This window comes from Equus caballus, chromosome 2 (genome assembly GCF_041296265.1).
Source record: "Equus caballus isolate H_3958 breed thoroughbred chromosome 2, TB-T2T, whole genome shotgun sequence".
Classification (NCBI taxonomy): domain Eukaryota; kingdom Metazoa; phylum Chordata; class Mammalia; order Perissodactyla; family Equidae; genus Equus; species Equus caballus.
Window position 1 is genome coordinate 103,039,374 of NC_091685.1, and position 20,595 is coordinate 103,059,968.

The 20,595-nt window shown below is 34.0% G+C and overlaps 1 long non-coding RNA gene across 1 annotated transcript in view; it reads left to right on the plus strand.

Moving 5' to 3' along the window:
- The window catches only part of LOC106782865 (uncharacterized), a 189,409-nt gene that overhangs the window by 76,845 nt on the left and 91,969 nt on the right, over positions 1–20,595 (plus strand). The window contains exon 5 of the long non-coding RNA XR_011435471.1: positions 5,629–5,681. This is a non-coding gene — a long non-coding RNA (uncharacterized lncRNA). The remainder of the gene's footprint in view (positions 1–5,628; positions 5,682–20,595) is intronic.

Genomic DNA, 20,595 nt, shown 5'->3' on the forward strand with positions numbered 1-20,595 from the left:
CTTTCCATAGTGGCTGCACCAGTTTGCACTGCCACCAGCAGTGAACAAGGGTTCCCTTCTCTCCACACCCTCTCCAACATTTGTTGTTTCCTGTCTTGTTAATTAAGGCCATTCTGACCGGAGTGAGGTGATACCTCATTGTAGTTTTGATTTGCATTTACCTGATAGCTAATGATGTTGAGCATCTTTTCATATGCCTGTTGGCCATCTGTATATCTCCTTTGAAGAAATCTCTGTTCAGATCTTTTGCCCATTTTCTAATTGGATTGTTGGTTTTTTTGTTGTTAGCTGTATTAGTTCTTTGTATATTTTGGATATTAACCCCTTATCTGATAGATTCTTAAATTTAGCATCTCTCAATGACCTTTTCTTCTTACTTAATAATATGTACAGTTACTCCAGTCAAGTCTCTTCTTGTTCCATGGCAGTAAGGACTTCACTGAATCATCCCTCTCTACAGTCTTGCGTGGTGGTTGTTGTAACAATGTTGAGTAGGTAGGCCACATGTTTTTCTTTTTCCACTTTACCTATAATCCATGGCATGGGTCTATACAACCTCATTTTCTTTAGATTTAACTGTAAGAGAACCCTGAGAAATTAGACAACTGAATTTGGCATTCTTGAAAGTACAGTGGATTAAATCTTATTCTACATTACCTTTGGCTTAAGGAAAGTGGAGAAGGTAATATTATCCCTGAATTTCTATATTGGATTTTTTTTTGTTTAAGACCGATAAGCATCATTCTCCATCTGATATAAGGTCAAGTGAGGTACTGTTTTTCAGATCTCCACATATATATTTGCCTTTTTAAAAGATTAAATGTAAGAAAAGAATCCAGTAGTTCCAATTTTTATGTTAGGATTTAATAAAAATAAAATTGTTTCAGTGTGACTACAAAGGTGAGCATCTTGCCTAAGTTCACAAAACTAGCGAATGACAGACAGGGATGTCACAATGCTGCCCTCCATCATTTTCTTCTTTAAAACCAGGGAGCTGGGCTTTTAAAAGAAAGAGATAGTTTAAAACAAAACCAAACCATGTCCTTATCATATGGGGCTCAACTTTGCCTTGAAATGACTTGTCAGGAGCACATTTATTTATGTATTTAGTGAAGTTAAATACTCCTGGGTAGTTAATGTGACTTCTTTTCTTATGATTATCTCCACTGAAGAAACTAGGTCTGAGTAGTTTATTCAATCTTTGACATATGATTTTTGTAAAATTGTAGAGAAAGAGAAGTTGATAAAAGAATTAATTCTCCTTATTTTAGATTTTGTGATAAAGCTGAGATCAAAATTTAGATATTGCCTGGGGGTTTGTTTTATTATTGTTAAAATTACACACAAACAGTTTTATCTGATGAACAACAGTATTTTTTAGACTGTTTCCATATGGTAGCCACTTGAGCCATTTGAAATGTGGCTGGTCTGACTTGAGATGTGCTTTAAGTGTAAAATGCACGGTGGGTTTTGAAGACTTAGTTTAAAAAAATGCAAAGATCTATTAATTTTTATTTTGATTTCATGTTAAAATTGTAATGTGTGATATATTGGATTAACTAAAATATATCATTACAATTAATTTCCAGTGTTTCTTTTCACTTTTGTAATGTGGCTGATATAAAATATAAAATTACGTTTTTTTCTCATATTATATTCTATTGGACAGCACTGTTATAGAGCAATGATCATGGTATGCGATAAGCATAGATAACATTTTTAGATATCTTATCAATGAAACATTGCATGTAATATCTTCATAGAATTTTATACATTTGTGTTCAACTTTTGGTTCAACAGTAGTTATGTGAATTCCATGATCTGCCTGGGTTTTAAGTGTTAAGTGTAAGCAGTAACTCCTACTTAATATCTTCATAAAATTGATTAGAGAGACCATCAGTCTTAATTTTCTGCCAGTGAAAAATGATTACGAGGCTAGATACATTTAAATAATAATAAAGAATTATTAGTTTTAAAAATTCTATAGAATATAATTAGTACATAATATTTAAGGCCTCACTTTAAAAAAAATTTAGCGTTATTTTTGTAAGTACCTGGTCTTTAAGATTTAGTTTACTTTTTTGTTTGTGTATTTGATTTTCTCTGTTAATTCAACTAAAAATGAGAGCCAGTCCATTTATGAAGATTCCATTTTAGGCATTCTGTACTAGACACTTCAGAAATCTTACCTCATTTGCTCTTCAAAACAATCCTGTGATACAGATATGATCATATGCCAAGTCTCCTCTGACAAAGGGTTTTCACTGTTAGTTCAACTGGGAAATCCATTGGTGAGTGGCTGAGTCACTATGAGATCCACAGCTTTGAGACCCCAGAGCCTAGCCTTTATCTAAAATGTGACCAAGTATCCTACCAAATGTGTTTAAACAATTAAGCAAACAGCAGAGAACAATGAGGAAAATTAACTCTTAAAGTATCATTTCTATAGATTAGATTAAATCAGTAAAATGATCTCTCCCTTAGTCTTAGCTAACGGTATAGTATTAGCATCTCTATACAAGTTAGAGATCATAGTGCCATCTTTGAATCATTCATCTTTCTTAGCCTCACATGTAATTATATCCAAGTTCCATTTTTCATGGATTTGTTTTCTCTTATACCTCTCCCAGCTCCAAAGTCCCGGCGTCCATGATCCCTCACGTACTATGACACTAGCCTCGAACCTAGCTCTTTCTTCCGATATTCCCCAACTGCTGTGATTCATATTTCCACCAGTGTTTTTTTTTTTTTTTTAACAAACCATAGATTTGATTATGAACTCCTCCTTAATAAGCAAACATTGTTTATAATTGTCTCCAAGTTCCAGTTCCATCCATTTCAGTTATGTGAATCTTTCCCTTCTCAGCTCCTTTTTTGTCCTGTGCCTCACATAGGTCCCGTTAAATCAGACTATCTGGGAGGCAGGGTAACTTAGTTGTTACAATATAAGCTTTTAAATTGGTTTTGGATTTTGAAGGCTGACTCCACCACTTAATTTTCTCCATGACTTTTGTAAAATTACATCTGTAAAATCAAAATGATGACATTAACTATCACATAATGATATTATGAGAGGAAAAGGCTTAATGTATATAAAATGCTTTGTTACAAATTAATATGTGTTAGGTCTTAACTTTTGGGTTGAATTGTGTTCCCCCCAAAATGTATATTGAAGTTCCAACCCTCAGCACCTCAGAATGTGACCTTATTTGGAAATAGGGTGGTTATGGATGTAATTATGTAAGATGAGATCATACTGGGGTAGGGTGGATTTCTAATCAAATATGATTGGCATCCTTATAAGAAGATGACCATGTAAAAATAAGAGACACAGGGATAATGTCATGTAAAATTGATGTAGAGATTGTAACGATGCAGCTACAATCCAAGCAATGCCAAAGATTGCCAGCTCTTACCAGTAGCTAGGAGAGAGGCATGGATCAGTTTCTCTCTGGGAGCCCTCGGGAAGAAACAACAGTGCCAACATCTTGATTTTAGACTTCTAGACTCCAGAAACTGAGAGAATCAATTTCTGTTGTTTGAAGCCACTCAGTTTGTGGCACTTTGTATGGCAGCCCTAGGAAACTGGTGCATGTTATTATTTCAATTTTTATTGCTTGTATCCTCTTATCTTTATTCTTTTGCTCTCACTTTACTAGTTACTCTTTTCGGAGATTAATTCTTATTTATGGCTTCAACTCAGTTCTCTAACATATTTCTGTATCTCTACCATTTACTCCCTACTCTTAGCTATTAATTCATATATACCTTTATTATATCCTTATCATAATATGATTTTGTTTATTTATGTATATTTCCCTTCACTGGAATATAAACTCCAAGTATTCAGAAAACTAGGATTTACCTGCTTTTGATTCTTTATTTGTTCAGTATCTTTCCCAGTAATCTTGCAGATAGAAGAATCTCATAAAATGTTTTTGAATTAGAATTCCTTTTTGGTTTTTGTTTTTAGTAACTGTGACCATGGCTGAGTATTGTTTCTGAAACTTCTATGTAATGCTAATTCTAAAATTTATAGAAATATTGAAAACTTCTAAGAAAATATGTTGGACAAATATGCTAAGTGAATTTATTTCTCTATAATGATTTATAAGCCTGGAAGCTAGATCCATTGCGTCATTAAACTTTTAACATTAAATGATTTTTTTCTGTCAGAATATTTGTTTGCCAATTAGAAAATGTCAAACTCCTAAAGATTTCTTTTTTAAAGGAATACATTATTTAAAAGTTAGATTTTTCAAGTTCAAACTTTTCTATATCAGATTTAAGAATTCTTAAATTATTAGTAGAGACTTTAAAAAGTATTTAATAGTGGAGTGTTACTGTTGTAATTTACCTTTATATCTTCTTCTTTTTTTTTTTTTGAGGAAGATTAGCCCTGAGCTAACTACTGCCAATCCTCCTCTTTTCGCTGAGGGAGACTGGCCCTGAGCTAACATCCATGCTCATCTTCCTCTACTTTATATGTGGGACACCTACCACAGCATGACTTTTGCCAAGCAGTGCCATGTCCGCACCCAGAATCCGAACTGGTGAATCCTGGGCCGGCACACCCTGGGCTGCCAAAGCGGAACATGCGAACTTAACCACTGCACCACTGGGCCAGCCCCTGTATCTTACTCTTATACTCAATAATAAAATAAAAACTCAAAGCTTTTTAATATTTCTTATTTAACTAAAAGCAGGATACGTAGCATATTCCATATCTATCACTCATTTTACTAAAGCTTGTTAGATAGGTATATCCTCATTTTATGATAATAAATACTATCCTTATAATTTCAGCAATAAGATACCTCAGGCAGGCCTGAATCTTGGGTGGCAAGGAAAAAAATGAGCTTTGATGCACTGAACTTTACAGTAAACACCCAGAAATGTGCTGAGGTTAAGACAAGTTACTTACACCAAAAGAGTTGGGATTATTATCAATAGTTGACAGAATTTGTGAGGGTTTGAAGGCCAGGGAAGCTTCTCCTTTTGGCCAGAAAGTTTCTTTGTGGTTCATAGACTCCAGTTTCAGGCCTTAACCTGTGCTCTTAGCTTTGTTCTGTTAATAATCTCACCATCAGACTTGTGACAATCGTACATTTTATAATTTACGGTACTTTGCCATAGAAACCGACTTTCTCACACCTTATCTCATATAGTGGTTGGTGCGGAATTTGATTTTTATTTGAAAACTAACACAGCAAAATTTATAGGAGTTTATTCATTAGAAAGTGTTCGTACCCTGAGTATAGGTTGCAAGTAGAAATTTTATAATTTAATGGTTTATATAGCACCTGCAGGTCATTCTCTATACTTGGTCAAAGTTTTCACTGGGATAGGCACTGACAAAAAAAAAACAAAACTGAAAATGAGACCTGGAGTGTTCTATTTCTCCTGATAAAATTTAGCATCCGCTGTTATTGTGGTAAAAATATTAAGGAAAAATTCATGGTCTGCTTACAAAGTTGGATAGCATTTTTATTTGGCTGTAGAACTCACTTCTCAGGATTTATGAAGGCTCATACCTGTTCATTCTCTTCAGCTAACATTTCTCATACTTTTTATATTAACAAAACCTAACACTCTCTTGAGGAGGCCTCTTCTTTTCCTCTCTTCCAGATGGGGTTTGTTCGTTCTTTCACACTTCCGGTACATCGCTATTCAGAAGTATGGTAAGTGTCCTCTTAAGTTCCTCAGCAGCTTTCATGCTGTTATTCCTTGACCTACTTTTTAAAAACCCTTGCCCGTTTAAGGCCCATGCTGTTGGGATTAAATGCCTTTTACCTCTATGCCCAATAGTACTTACTATTTTATTGAAAATGTTACCCCATGGGTTTCAGTATTAATACTAAACGTGTCAACCCATCCAACAATCTGACTTCTTAGTTTCTTGACTTTCTCACCTGTAACTACTTATCTCCCATAACTCCTTCTAGTTACCCACACCCTAGCATTTAGCAGTGCAACTGCAGAACTAATGAACTAACAAGTTTGGACGTCCCTCTTTCCACAAAACTTCTTTCTTAACAATTTTCTCCCCTAATTTTTTTTCCTACTCCAGGTTGGATCTTCAACTCCATCTTATGCCTCTGATTTCATCTAGCTCTCTCCACTTTGCTATGCTAGATTTTTCTAACGTAAGGGTTAGAAAACCATGTAGGGTAACCAACCATCACAGTTTACTTGGGACTGAGAGGTCTCTGTGGACACAGGACTTTCAGTACTAAAACCAGGACAATCCCAGCAAAACCAGGGCAGTTGCTCATGTTACTCAATTATTGTAACCCCTATATTAACTATCCTTGTTCTGGTTCTACTAGCCTGGTAAAACTACAGCCTAATCCACTGGAGAAAATCTCTCAGCTGGTTAGGCTAACACCACTATAAACTCCTAGATTGTCCATAACACTACCTAAGAATCCAATATTATTTACGTCAACAACACTTTCCTGCTTTGCTATAGTAAAGAGTTAACTTTCTTCGTCATTGTCCTTATGCTTTAAGTCTCTTAACAACCCACACTGCCGTCCCCTGGCTTCCTTGAAAAAACAGAAACTAACAAACTCAAAACTTACTGCCAACAGGCCTAAAGTGCCACCTCTACCACCTTCATCACCTTTTAGTTAGAACTGAAGAAGCATTGCTTCCTATCTTATCACTAATCCCTTCAATTGTAGTCTGAGTTAGTTTATCCTGCCCTTCTCAACAATACCTCCAATTGGCCACCAAATCTGGTTTATTCTTGCTCTAGAATAGTCCTGAAACCATTCCAATTTTATGTACCTCCAGTGCCAACACCCGTATCTTAACGTGACCATTATGGTAGCTTTATAACCAGTCATTTGTCCCCAATATGCCTACTTTCCAATTGATTTATGACGGTAAACTCAAGTGATCTTCAAAAAATCTAAACTGATCATATCCTTCTTCTTGAATCAAAATGATTCAAAGACTTTTCATCATGCTTAACATAAAACTTCAAAACATTAACATGGCCTGTAAGTTCTACATCATCTGGCCTAAGACTTGTTGTCTGGTTTGGTTTCTTCCTGTTTTGTTCTGTGCTTTATATATAACAAACTCTTCTTCTATTTCCTGGAGCAAGCATGCTGATATTCTGCCTAGAGATTTTCCATACATTGTTTCCATTTCAGCAGTCCCTCTGCAGCACCTTACTGTTACTCATTCTTCAGATTATACCTTATATTTCACCTTTTAGAAATCGTTTCTTGAAGTCAAACTGGTTAGGAATTTCTGTGATTTGCTTTCATGGCACCATGTACTTCCCCATCAAAGTACCTGTCACAGGTTTAATGTCTATCTTCTCTACTTGACTATGAATTGCCCAAGGAGTCTTTCCTTTTTACAAGATACATCCAAGGAAACAAACTCAATGCTTGGGACATAGTGAATGAACAGTATACATTTGTAATTAAAGTAAATAAATAATTGAACTTAATTTTTCTATCACTCTATTTCAGTTTCTGTGTAGACTATATCTTGTTCACCACCCAAAGACTAATTACCACACGTCATTGTACACATCACTCACCTGGTACCCCATCCCCCCATCACCCTCCTCCCTCCCCACTTCCCCTCTGGTAACCAGCAATCTAATCGCTATATCTATGTGTGTCTTTGTTTTTGTTGTTGTTGTGTGGATTTTTTTTAGCTTTCTTTTTTCAATAATTTTTTTCAATAAATTTTATTTTATCATTTTATTGAGGTCATGTTGGCTTATAACATTGTGTAAATTTCAGCTGTACATCACTGTTATTTCAATTTCTATCTACACTGCATTGTGTTCATCACCCATAGTTTAATTTTTATCCATCACCATATATATATGCCCTCTTACCCCTTTTGCCGTCCCTCTACCTCCTTCCCCTCTGGTAACCACTAATTTCTTCTCTTTGCCTGTGTGTTTGCTCATCTTACACATATGAGTGATATCTCAAGATGTTTGTCTTTCTCTGTCTGGCTCATTTTTCTTAGCATAATACCCTCCAGGTCCAGGTCCATCCACATGGTCACAAATGACACAATTTTCTCTTTTTCATGGCTGAGTAGTATTCCATTGTATATATATGCCACATATTCTTTATCCATTCATCTGTTGATGGGCACTTGGGTTGCTTTCACGAGGTAGGGATTTTCCCTCTTCCATTGCTCTTATGTTTCACTTCCTGTTGGATCTAAACTAATTCAAAATTTTAAACGAGAATTACTATTTACATTTATCAACTGAAAGCATTTTGACTGAACTCTCTTAACTGGTTTTACTTTTCACTGTTCATTCCAAGATACTCCACACTTTCTTTCCTTGACTTCCATTTTGGCCATAGCTTTTGGTTAGTAGGAATGGTATCATTATTTAGTCTTTGTATCTAAGAGAACATCTTTTTGTTTCCCTCCTTTAAGAACGTGTCCATATTGGAATGTTCCTATAGTATTACTGATTCTTTTAGAACAGATTTAAGATTTTTATTTTAAAAATAAGCATGGATAAAAAAGAAGGAATGGGATACGTGGAAGTATTATGAAGAAAGTCAGCAAATTTCATATATACATATATGTACACATTTATTACATATGTTATTATATACTATCCATTTTATAGATAGATAAGGAATATAATGTGTCCTCTGTTTTAAACTTTTTATTTATTCAAGCATCTTAATTAAAACATTTTATCTTGTGAACGTTGTCTATAAAATGTATAAATATTTGAACTTAGCTGCAGAAAATCACCATAGGAATCTGAAAGGAAGTCAATACTCACACATACACCTCATATGCCATACACACAAACACACACAAACACACACCATATGCCATGACATTTTAATTCCAGAAAATCTGAAGTGAGTGTGGGAATACAACTTTTTGAGTTACGAATTTGGCAATGAAAATTTTCAATTGAGTGTAGGAACACATCTTTTTGAGTTATGAATTTGGCAATCAAAGTTTTCAAATGGTGTTTGGGGCAGCAACATGAAACAGGAAAGCAGTTTCATAGTTTAGAAAGATTGCTGCCTTGGATAGTTATAATTCTGTCATTTGCTGGCTTTGTGATATTGAGCAAAGTACTTTATCCTGTGCTGCTTTACCTTTTGCCATCCATAAACTGAGGGCTAACCACAAGTGCTCAATGAACCTTAGTTACTAGTTTGTTACAAAGATCAAATTAATATGAAGTGGTATATGGTAGTATCATGAATTATAAGCAGTTTAGGTCTGTTGTTACAACTCCTATGGAGCATCCTCCCCTCCTACAGATGTGATGAAGGTATGGCACGTCCTGGCAGGCTTCTGGCAATAAGTGGTGGAAGAGCTTAACTTGGTTTATTGTTACATTGTAGGGCAGCCTTTGGGATCCTACATTTATAGTGAACATAGCTCCACTCCACAGCCCATGGGGAATATAACCTGCATTTGGTTTCTGGTGTTGTGCTGCCTAAGCAGAAAAACCTGAAGTTCAAGTTGTTAGAGTTAGGAAATGCTCTCATGGCCAAAGTAACTTCTAGAATAATTTAATTCTTTGAATTTTGCTTTCATTTGGATTTTGGCCAGGATACTTTATCGTCTCTTCAATCCATTTTTAGTGGTTTTCAATGGAAGAGGTAACCCTAATACCTATTCAAGTCTATTCGTTTGACCATAAACAAAGCAACCTCCCGGCCATATTCCTAAAAATGGAAGGCTCTGTGTATGTTTTTACTTTATACTCCAAAAGTAACAAAAATGCTTTGAGGTTTCTACATGACTTCCTATTTTTTAGTAAAGAATATCTATATCAGATTAAGTTAAAGGCTAGATAATACTTCCTATGTCAGGTAATGTGTGTTTTGTCTGGAATGACGACCAGGAGATATACAGGTGAAGGAGGAGGGAGTGGCAGAGGCAATAGTAACTTTGAAGTCAAAGGCATGTTTCAGCAAACTGTTGTGTAGAAATTAGAAATAATTCCTTAAATTATCTAATCATACATGGGTCTTCTTTTTTTAAATTAAGTATTAGAATGACACTAAAGTATTTTCATATGTTCAATAAATATTTTAATTGCTCCAGAGACTATTTTAGGAATTCAGAATATGTGATGAATAAGATTCCTGCTCTCAGAAACTTTACATTCTATTGGGAAGAGATAATAAACAAGAAAACAACTATGTAACCATTATTTTCATATAGTAAAAAAAAATGCTTTGAAGAGAATTAATCAGGGCATTTTAATAGAAAATGACTAGAGGAAGAGTCTAGTTTAGATTGGGTGAATATGTAATTTGTGAGCTAAGTGGCAAAAAGCAGCCAATGAAGTAAATCTCTTAAATCAAGTAGAACACCCTGAAGCTGACTTTTGTACTGGAGGATTAGACAGAGAGCCCAAAAACTGCACTGCAGGGAGCTGGGGGAGAGAGTACAAGTTGAGAGGTATTCAAGGACCACTTTATTTAGTCCTTCGTAGACTGTCTTAAGAAATTTGGCTTTGATTCCACTTGTCATGGATTGTTTCAAGCAGACAAGTATCCAGATCTGACATGATAAAAAAACAAAATCACCGTCACGCTTGTGGAAAATGGATTGTAGGGGAGAATGTTTGGAAGCACTGAGAGTAGTCTGTGGACTGCTTCTGGCCAGAAATGATGAGGGCTTTAAAGGAAGCAGTATCCATGGTCGTCTTCTCAATAGAAGAAAGACGACGTTTGCAAAGACATTGAATAAATAGAATCCATAGGAACTGTGTACAAATGATGCATGAAGGAGTCCATAGGATTCACTGATTTTTGGTTTAGATGATTGAGTGAAATGCAGCACCTTTCGCTGTGATAGAGAAGGCTTGAGGAGGAGGTTTGCATTTATTTGAGAAGGTAGAGAAATAGAGATGATGGAATCATTTTTGGAACTGAATTTGAGTTACCTATTGGATGTCTGAGACATTCTTTTGTCATTTGGATATAGAGAAGCAACCTGCCTTGATAGAAAAACATGTATTTGTAATCAGACTAAGATTTCAGTCGTGGCTTTGCAGTTTACAAGCTGTCAAAACGTAAACAACTGAAATTATTTGATTCTCAACATTCTTTCCCATTAAAGAGCATTGTTTATACTAAAATATTGTATTGATTTGAGAATTGTGGATTATGTGGTGCTTTACGCTTATTTGGCATTTGGAAGCTGTTTTATCATGGTCATTATCATATGTGGGTCATATCATATAGTGGGAGAAAAATTTTAGATATAATTTAGGGAGATATTTGCATATAGTGTTTTTTTTAATTTATGGACTTGAATGAAATAGAATGTTAGAACTAAGGGAAAATTATATGATGGAAGGGAAGGTAGACATCCACGGGGGAAAGTGAGTGATGGTGGTGAAGTTGATGCTGAAAAGGATAGAAATCCCATGGAGGAGTTGTGAAGCTGGACAGAGGGGAAACTAGAGGAGGGACTCTGAGGAGGAAACTGTAGTTGGTTGTTGCAGAGAAGGTTAAAAAAGGAACTGGAGAGTGCCCATAGTATATAATCATTGTCACAGTCATTATTGGCCTTGTCAAGAGATGCTTCACAGGTGGCAGAAACCTTGGAATAGGAGGGACACCTTTCCATTCAGAGAGTTGTAAAAATATAATAAAATGAGCACATTTAGTTGAACTTGTTATTTGTAGAGACAAAGGTGAAATAAATATTTTCTTAGGTAGGACAAAAAAATCATGCACTTGGAGTGAAAGTGGAAGGGTTTGGGGAGGGCATTGGATGAAAGAGATGGCAACTAGATTAAGTACTGAGGGGAGCAACTTCTCCAAAATCACATGCTAACAAGAGCTGTAAAAACCTTCCAAAGATTATTGGAAAATATTTGCTTACATTTAAAAAAAATGTGTCTGGCACTGTATTCTTAAGTCATTATCGGTAAGAATATGACATTGGGATACATTAAAATTACAATATTAAAATTAAATGTAACTCAGTATCTTCTGTAGACACTAAATTGTGGTTCACACATTTTTATCAAAAATGATCTACTCAAAAAGAAAGACTGTTTTTATTCATTTCTGATCCAGAAGACATGCTGTTTTATTAATTAGCGTACAAGGAATTGTTAGGTTAGATGATTGTGTTCAATTAAGTATAATGAATATAATTAATGTAGTTGCTGTTTTAGGTTCTTGAGTTAATAGTGCCATTAAATGCTGCTGTTTTTGTTGTAGTACTGATTATTGTTATAATAGACTACCAAACTTTGAAATGATAGGAAAACTCAAAGTTTGACTACTCTTTTATAGCAAGTGTGTATGTGTATGTGTGTGTTTATATATATATTTTTGGTTGTCATTTAAGTTGCAGATCATAACTTAAACACATTATACAATGACAGCTTTTTGAGTCATTATGTTAACCACTTTGAAACATTTCTTTTTTGTCTATTTAGAGTAGTTTTCAAATTGAAATATGGGTATCAAATTATACTTGGAAGATGAGTGTGTATGCCTTCTAATTATCTGAAATGAGAAAACTTATTCCTTTAGTTTCTATATGTATTTGTTAAGCATGTTCAACGTGACAAATATTTTAAATAAAGTGATTTTTCCTTATTAAGTGCTTTAATAATTTACTTTTATGTAAAAACAATTTCCACAATATTGGCCATCAATAAAAATGCACAATAAAATTCTAATAATAATTGTAATTTATATTCCCCTCTACTTGTTCTAAAGGCAATAGTAATGAATATTTAAATACCGATAAATGAAAATCCTTCTTATAGCTTTAAGCAGTGCTGTAAAAAGCACATGATCTATGTTTCTTGGATTATGTATAGTGTAAAGAGCATAATTAAATAAAATTTTTTTTAAATAAGTTAGATTCTATTATTGATTCTAAGCAATAGCTGTATTATGTTTCATTGGAGAATTGCAAAGGAAGTTTTCTAAAAATTATTTTTATGTATTTTAGTTTCTGTCATTTTAGTCACGTAAGCCTGCAGGCTACTTGGCTTCTGTTATATGAGTTAATTGAAATTACCTACTTATAAATGTTTTGAAAGAATGATACCCCATATATATTTAGTTAGTTAGTTTTAAAAGTCATTTTACGCTATTTTTCTAGTAGCAAATATTTATAGTTTTTTCCTGCAATACTGCATTTTTCTTGATGTTTGAAGTTTGTAAGTGCTATCTTAACACTCAGTTTCATGATTTATTTTCTGAAAAATGGAGATGATTCTTCTCTGTGTTGGGTGTTGAGAATGAGTCTGGAATCATAGTTTATCAACCACATATACCTTTCTCTGTTGGAAAGAAGATGTAGTTTCTGTTGGTTTCCTTTCAGCAAAAATAGAATCAGCCTAAACAGCATTGAGGTATCTTAATTTGAAAGATTTTGAGTGCAGTATTTTGAAAAGACACTATATTTAGAATCATTTGAGCTTGGTGATATTTTAGACCCAGTTCTGCCAACCTCCCCCTGAAAAACACTTAACTTCTCTTGTTCTCAGTGTCCTTTCACATACAATAAACGGACTAGACCAAAGTTGTGGTTTTCGGACTATGCCCTCTTAATCCCTTCAGGCAGGGCCACTGCACATGGTTGTGGACTGCGTAAATACAGAGGTGCCCTTGGCAACCTAATCTGCTCACAGGACCTGTAACTCAGACAGGAGTGGGGGACAGATCCAAGCAGGAAGTTTCAGAACCCTGAGCTGCAGGTTCAATCACAAAAGGTTTACTTTTAAGTGTTATGTTAGATTGAAATGACTGATTCCCTGAATTTACTCACTTGTAAAATCCATCTAGACCTTTTTCTGCACGTGTGTGAAAAGAATTAAAATTATTGATTTTTTTATTGTTTAGTACTATATTCAGGTTTTGCTTTTTTCTTGAGTCAGTTTTTGTCTAGTTATATTTTATCAGATATTTTTTCTGCTTAAAATTTCTTTAACAAGATTTTTAATATTTTTCCCATCTTTTTAATATCTGCAGCTATATTTATATTTTAATTTATAATATGGCATATTTTTGTGTTCTCTTTAGGTTCTTCATTGATATTGTCAGAGATTTTTCAAATTTATTAGGTTTTTAATGTGATTCAACTGTTTGTCTTGTTGAACATTTTCGTTTCAATTGAGCCTTCTATCACTATGTAACAAACTTCTTTATTTTTGACTGTTATAAATATAACAAGATCAGCTTTAATTTGAATCATATTGACCTTCATATCTTTTTGTCTCTCCTCACATCTCTCCATACGTATATGTGTATACATGTATCTATCTATTTATATATGTAGAAAAAGAAGTACATGCATAGATATATATGCACACATATGGACACACACATATATACACATATGTATACATATACATACGGGTATTTATTGAGATGTAATTTATATACAGTGACATAAACATATCTTAAGTGTACAGCTTGATAATTGCATATGAAGTTTTACGTTTGTGTAGTATGTAACAATGAACCAAATAAAAACATGGAATACTTATTTTATTGTAGAATGTTATTACACATATCAGCAATTTGATCTTTTTAAATTCTGCTTGGTATTCCTTTGTATGAATATAGCCCGATAGATTTTCCTTTTTTCCATGGCATGGACATCTGTGTTGTTCCTAGATTTTTGCTATGATGAATAAAGCTTCTATAAATTTTGCTGTACAGGTACTTTTGTGGTTATAGGTCCTCCTTTCTCTAGAAGTAGAATAGCTGGATCATAGGGTATATGTATTTTTAACTTTGGGTGAAACTTCTCAAAAGTTTCAATTGTGTGTTCAACAACTTTAAGGTATCTTTTATATACAATAAACTTCATGTTTACAGTGTATAATTTGATAAGTTTTGACATGTGTGTACATCCATGAAACCATATTCACAATCAAGAGAACAGACATATCCATCACTGTTCCCCCCCCAAAATTTATCCTCTTACCCCTTTGTAATTTCATCTCGACTCCTTTACTCCACCCAACCACACCCCATTATACAAGTTTCTATTTTTCTGAATTTTATATAAATGTAGTAATACAGTACACATTTTTTTTTTTTTTTTGAGGAAGATCAGCCCTGACCTAACTACTGCCAATCCTCCTCTTTTTGCTGAGGAAGACTGGCCCTGAGCTAACATCTATGCCCATCTTCCTCTACTTTATATGTGGGACACCTACCACAGCATGGCTTTTTGCCAAGCAGTGCCGTGTCTGCAGCAGGGATCCGAACCGGCAATCCCTGGGCCTCCAAGAAACCAAACGTGCAAACTTAACTGCTGCGCCACCGAGCCGGCTCCCACATTTTTGTTTTTAAATTGTTTTTTTCGCTCTGGATAATTATTTTGAGATTCATCCATGTCACTGCATGTGTCCGTAGTTCACTCCTTTTTAACTGGGCAAGATTCCATTATGTGGATGTACAATTTGTTTATCTATTTAACTGTTGATGGGCTTTTGGGCTGTTTCCAGTTTTGGTTATTACAAAAAAAAATCTGTTATGTTTATTCATGTGCAAGTCTTTGTGTGGACTTATGCTTTAATTTCTCTTGGGTAAATAAATAATAGTGGGATGACTGGGTTATATGGTAGGGTCTGTAACTTTTTAAGAAACTGAAAAATTTTTTTCCAATGCGAATGTACCATTTTAAATTCCTAGCAAGAGTATGAGAGTTCCAGTTGTTCCACATTCTTGACAACACTTGGCATGATCAAACTTTTTAATTTTAGACATTCTAATAGGTGTATAATAATATCTCGTTATGATTTTAATTTTTATTTCCCTATTGACTAATGCCAATATTGTTTAGTATTTTATACCTTCCAGCAGTATATGAAAATTTCATTTGGGGTTGTAAATAGTTTTGATTTTCCTTTTTGGATGAGTATCTAGTTGTTTTTGACTGTGTTTTAATTTGCATTTCCCTGAGGAGTAATGATGTTTAACAATTTTTCATATGCCTCTAGTCTATTTGAATATTCTACTTTAGGAGTGTATTTTCAAATCTTTTACTATTTATTCGTTGGGTCATTTGCTGTTTCTTATTAATTTGTACAATTTATACATTCTGAATATGGAATCTTTGGCAGATATTTGAATTGCAGGTATTTTCCTCCAGTCTGTGGCTTACCTTTTTATTTTCTCAGTAATGTCCTTAATAAGGGGATTTTTAATAATTTCAATAAAGTCGAATTTGTCATTTTTTTCTGGTTATAATTTGCATGCCCTGTTTAAGAAACCTTTGTCTAATTTAAGATGATGAATATATTCTCCAGTGTTTCTTCTAGAAGCTTTATAGTTCAGCTTTGTATTTAGGTGTATTATTTATCTTGAATTAATTTTAGAATCTTGTAAGGAAGGGGTCAAGTGTAATGTATTTCATTCGGAATTTTCAGTTGCTGTGGCATCATTCATTGAAAGTATATTCTTTCCCCCTTTGAATTGTTTTGATGCCTTTATCCAGTGGCCATAGAAGTGAGAGTCAATTTCTGTGCCCTCTGTTCTGCTTCATTGATCTACTTGTCTATATTCCTATAAATACTACATGGTCTTAATTAATGTAGCAATATAGTAATTTTTTAAAGTCTCATTTAAATTTATGTCCATTTAAATTTAAATGTATAAATGTTCATTTAAATTTAAATGTCTAACAGATCTAGAACTATTCAAATTGTCTTTTTTCTTTTTGTGTCAGTTTCATTAATTCATCTTTTTCCAGATATTGCTTATTTTATTTAACTTGTCAAATATACTGGTATAGTTAGGCTTATATCCTTTTAATTTTTTATAGGATTTGTAATGATGTTACTAATTGGTAAATTCTTTTATGCTATTTTATTTTCTTGATCCATCTTACTAGAGAGTTATATTTTTAAGGTTCTTTTAAAAAAATGAACTTTTGATTTATAGATTTGATCTATTTTATATCTGTTTTCCATTTCCTTGATTTCTTTCCTTATATTTATAGCTTAGTTTCTTCTCATATTTGTGAGATGAATTTGCTCTTTTGAGCTGCGTTTCTTGAGATAGGAGTTCATACAATTGATTTTAAGTCTTACCTCTTTTGTAACATGTCATTCAAAGTGGTACAGTCTCTTCAAAGCACTGCTTTAGAGGCTTGCCATCAACCTGATTGGTTGTATCATTCAAGTCATTGATATTCAGATCAAAGGTTTTGAAATTTATTGAGAACTGCTTAATGAACCAGTATAGTTTCTATTTTGATGAATGTTTCATGTGCCCTTGAAGAGAGTTTGTTTTCTGAAGTTGCTGGAAATAGTATACAAATTAGCTCAAGTTTATTAATAGCCTTGTTCAAATCTTCTATATTCTCACTATTTTTTTCCCTACTAGACTCTATCAGTTATTGAATAAGGACTGTTCAAATCTTCAAATATTTTATTGTGAATTAGTAGAGAAACCAAATACCCAAACAAAGCAGGTTTGGAGCCCAGATCAGCTCTTCCCAGGGAGCCCCAGCAAATGATCAAGTGTGATGGATGGTGGTACTAGGGTCTGACCTTTCCGCCTCTAGTGAGCAGTCTTTGCTCCAGAGATTCCATTGGGCTGCCCAAGAATTTGCCAGCTCTGTGTCAGGATCTAAGTCTTTCCCTACCCAATCCTGCTTCCTTCTTCTTTTATGTTTCATAAGCATTACCCCCTAATCAATGTCTTCCTAGTACATAACAAAGGACCACAGACTGGGTGGCTTAAACAACAGAAATTTATTTTCTTGTAGTTATGGAGGCCAGAAGTCCATGATCAAGCTACTGGCATATTTAGTTTCTGGTGAGATATAATCCTATGAAATCGGTGTCCCATCCTTATGACCTCATTTAACCTTAATTAGTTCCTTAGAGGCCTTCATCTGCAAATACAGCACACTGAGGTTTGGGGATCCCACATAAGAATTTGAAGGGTACATGAACATTCAGTCCCTAACGCTTGCATTTCTAATTCAGATTAATGTTACTTCCTAGAAGGTCCAACTGCCATTCTGAAGAGTCTGGAAGCCCATATCGAGCCTGATCTGATCCGCTTGTATAGAATGAAGAAGTACTGACCTCTTTGAGGAAAGGCCACTGATATCTGCAAACTGAGGAATGCTCTTCTTCTGATGAATTTGGTTGGTTTAGACATCTTTGTATGCATAGTTCACACTGATACCTTCATGTATATGTATATATATAAACACATATATTTGTATGTATTTAAAGGAGCTGATTAAAAAAGGAGGTATGTTTTTAAACTGCATGCATTTGACTCAGACTAATCTAGTTCATTTCCTTTTCTATGTATAGTGGCTGCTAATATATTTAGATTACTTTTTATGATTTTATATTTTGTTTCTCTTTGTCCCAATTTATTTTGTTTTATCTTATTCTTTCCCAGCTTTCTTTAGATCTGATTAAAGTTTTCCTCCCCTTCATTAAATTTTCCTTCTCCTAGTTTAAATGTATGTTTTCTGCTTCTCTTCTTCCAGGTTAAGTTAGTCATTAATATTTTCGGCATGCATATTTAATTTAATCTAAAGTGAGTTAAATTTTTCATGTGCCATGCAAAAAACAAAATGAAGAAATTTAGAATACTACCTTCCCAACTTACATTGTACTATTTTCTTGTAATTTAGCTCTATTATCCCTGACTTAAGGAGTTTAAAATTATTGTACTTATTCTAATTATATTTAGGCATGCTCTATGTTTGTTTATATGAAAAACTTTCGTTACCCTCGTTTGTGAATGAACGCTTGGTGCAGTTGTTTCTATGGTTTAAGGTGGTTTCCTCTCAACACATTTTTATTTCATTTTCTTTTAACTTCCATTACTGTTCTTGAGAAGTCAATTATCATTTAATTTTCTTTCCAATTACAGAAAACCTTCTTTCTCTGTGGCTGCTTATCACTTTTCTCTTTACCTTCTCTGTGTAACTGTGGTTTAACATTTAAGTGACTAGGCATGGATTTATTTTTATTTATTCTGCTTAAGATTCTTTGGACTTTCTGAATCTGAAGATTGGTGAATTTTATTAACTGACTCTACTCACTTCTTTCTAAAATCTGTTCCTAGAAACTCTGTGACGTAGACCTTGGGTTTTCTAATTCTTTTCATTATATTTCATTCGTTATGTACTTTCCGTATATTTGTTTCTTTGTCCTTCATTCCATATACTTTCTTTGTGTCCAGTTTCAATTTTATTAATCTTCTTCTCTGCTCTATCTAATTTGCTGTTTAAGACCACTGTTACTTAAAAATTTGTGTATGTGTATTTTTGTGCATTGTTTCTAAAATTTCCATTTGACTAACCGTCAAGGCTTCCTGATCACTTATAACAGTTTAGGACTCCTAATTTATACTTTATTTTTCTTATTTTACTCCCTTAAACATAGAAACATGATTGTTCTGCATTGTTTTAAAATCTATTGTAGTTTGGAAGTACTTGTGAGGTTGGTTCTGTTGTTAGATGTTTCAGATGACTCTTAATCAAAGAAGCTTTTTCCTCATGTGTTTTGTAATTTTTGATTTTGAATTTGTCATTGTTATAATTCTATCTGTGGTAATTCTTTTTTTTTTTTTTGTGAGGAAGATTACCCCTGAGCTAACCTCTGCTGCCAATCCTCTTCTTTCTTGCTGAGGAAGACTGGCCCTGAGCTAACATCCATGCTCATCTTCCTCTGCTTTATATGTGGGATGCCTACCACAGCATGGCTTACCAAGCAGTGCCATGTCCACACCTGGGATCCGAACCGGTGAACCTGGGCCCTCAAAGCAGAATGTGCACACTTAACTGCTGCACCACCAGGCCAGCCCCTGTGGTAATTCTTGAGGATGAATTGCATGGTTGTTCTTCCAGGAGAAATTGTTCTTGATCTTCTCAGGTCCTGGGAGCACAGCAAGCCCAGTTCCTCTTCAATTAAATTACAAATCTTGAGTTGGCACTGTTAAGTTCAAACTCTAATCTGTTACTAAGCCATTGTTATAGTGCCCATTATATCTCAAAATGGATTTATCTATCTATCTAGCTAGCTAGCCATTTACTTAAGTCACCAAATAACAGCAGGTCTAGAATTCTCTTTGTGGTTTGCTTTTTTTTAGTGCAGTTTTATTTATTTTTTACGTTTCCAACATGTTTATTTCATCCAAAGATTAGCTTTGTGTTTGGTATTCTTCAATCTACTTCTCTACTTTTCACAAACTCCTAATTTTTATATGAAAGAGATCTAGTGCTTTGGTTCTGTCTATTCCCTGAGGGCATCTGGCAACTTCATTGCTTAATAAATTCCAGAAACCACATTCCATTATGTTCCTTGGCCTCTGTTAATTTTCTTCAGACTTATATATCTGAAAGCATATTAAATTATTTTATCCAGCATTTTATATTTTATATAATCAGTTTTTCACATCAGATATCATCTGAATAAATAGTGTTGATGCTATAAAAATTTTAATACCACTGGAATATATAATTTTAATGTCTCTTCTAATTCTCTGCAATTTATGATGCTTTCAGTTTTTGTAACTAGTCATTAATATATTATTAATTGCTTATGGTATAAAATAAACACTTTAAGAATTCATGTATACATAAATAGCT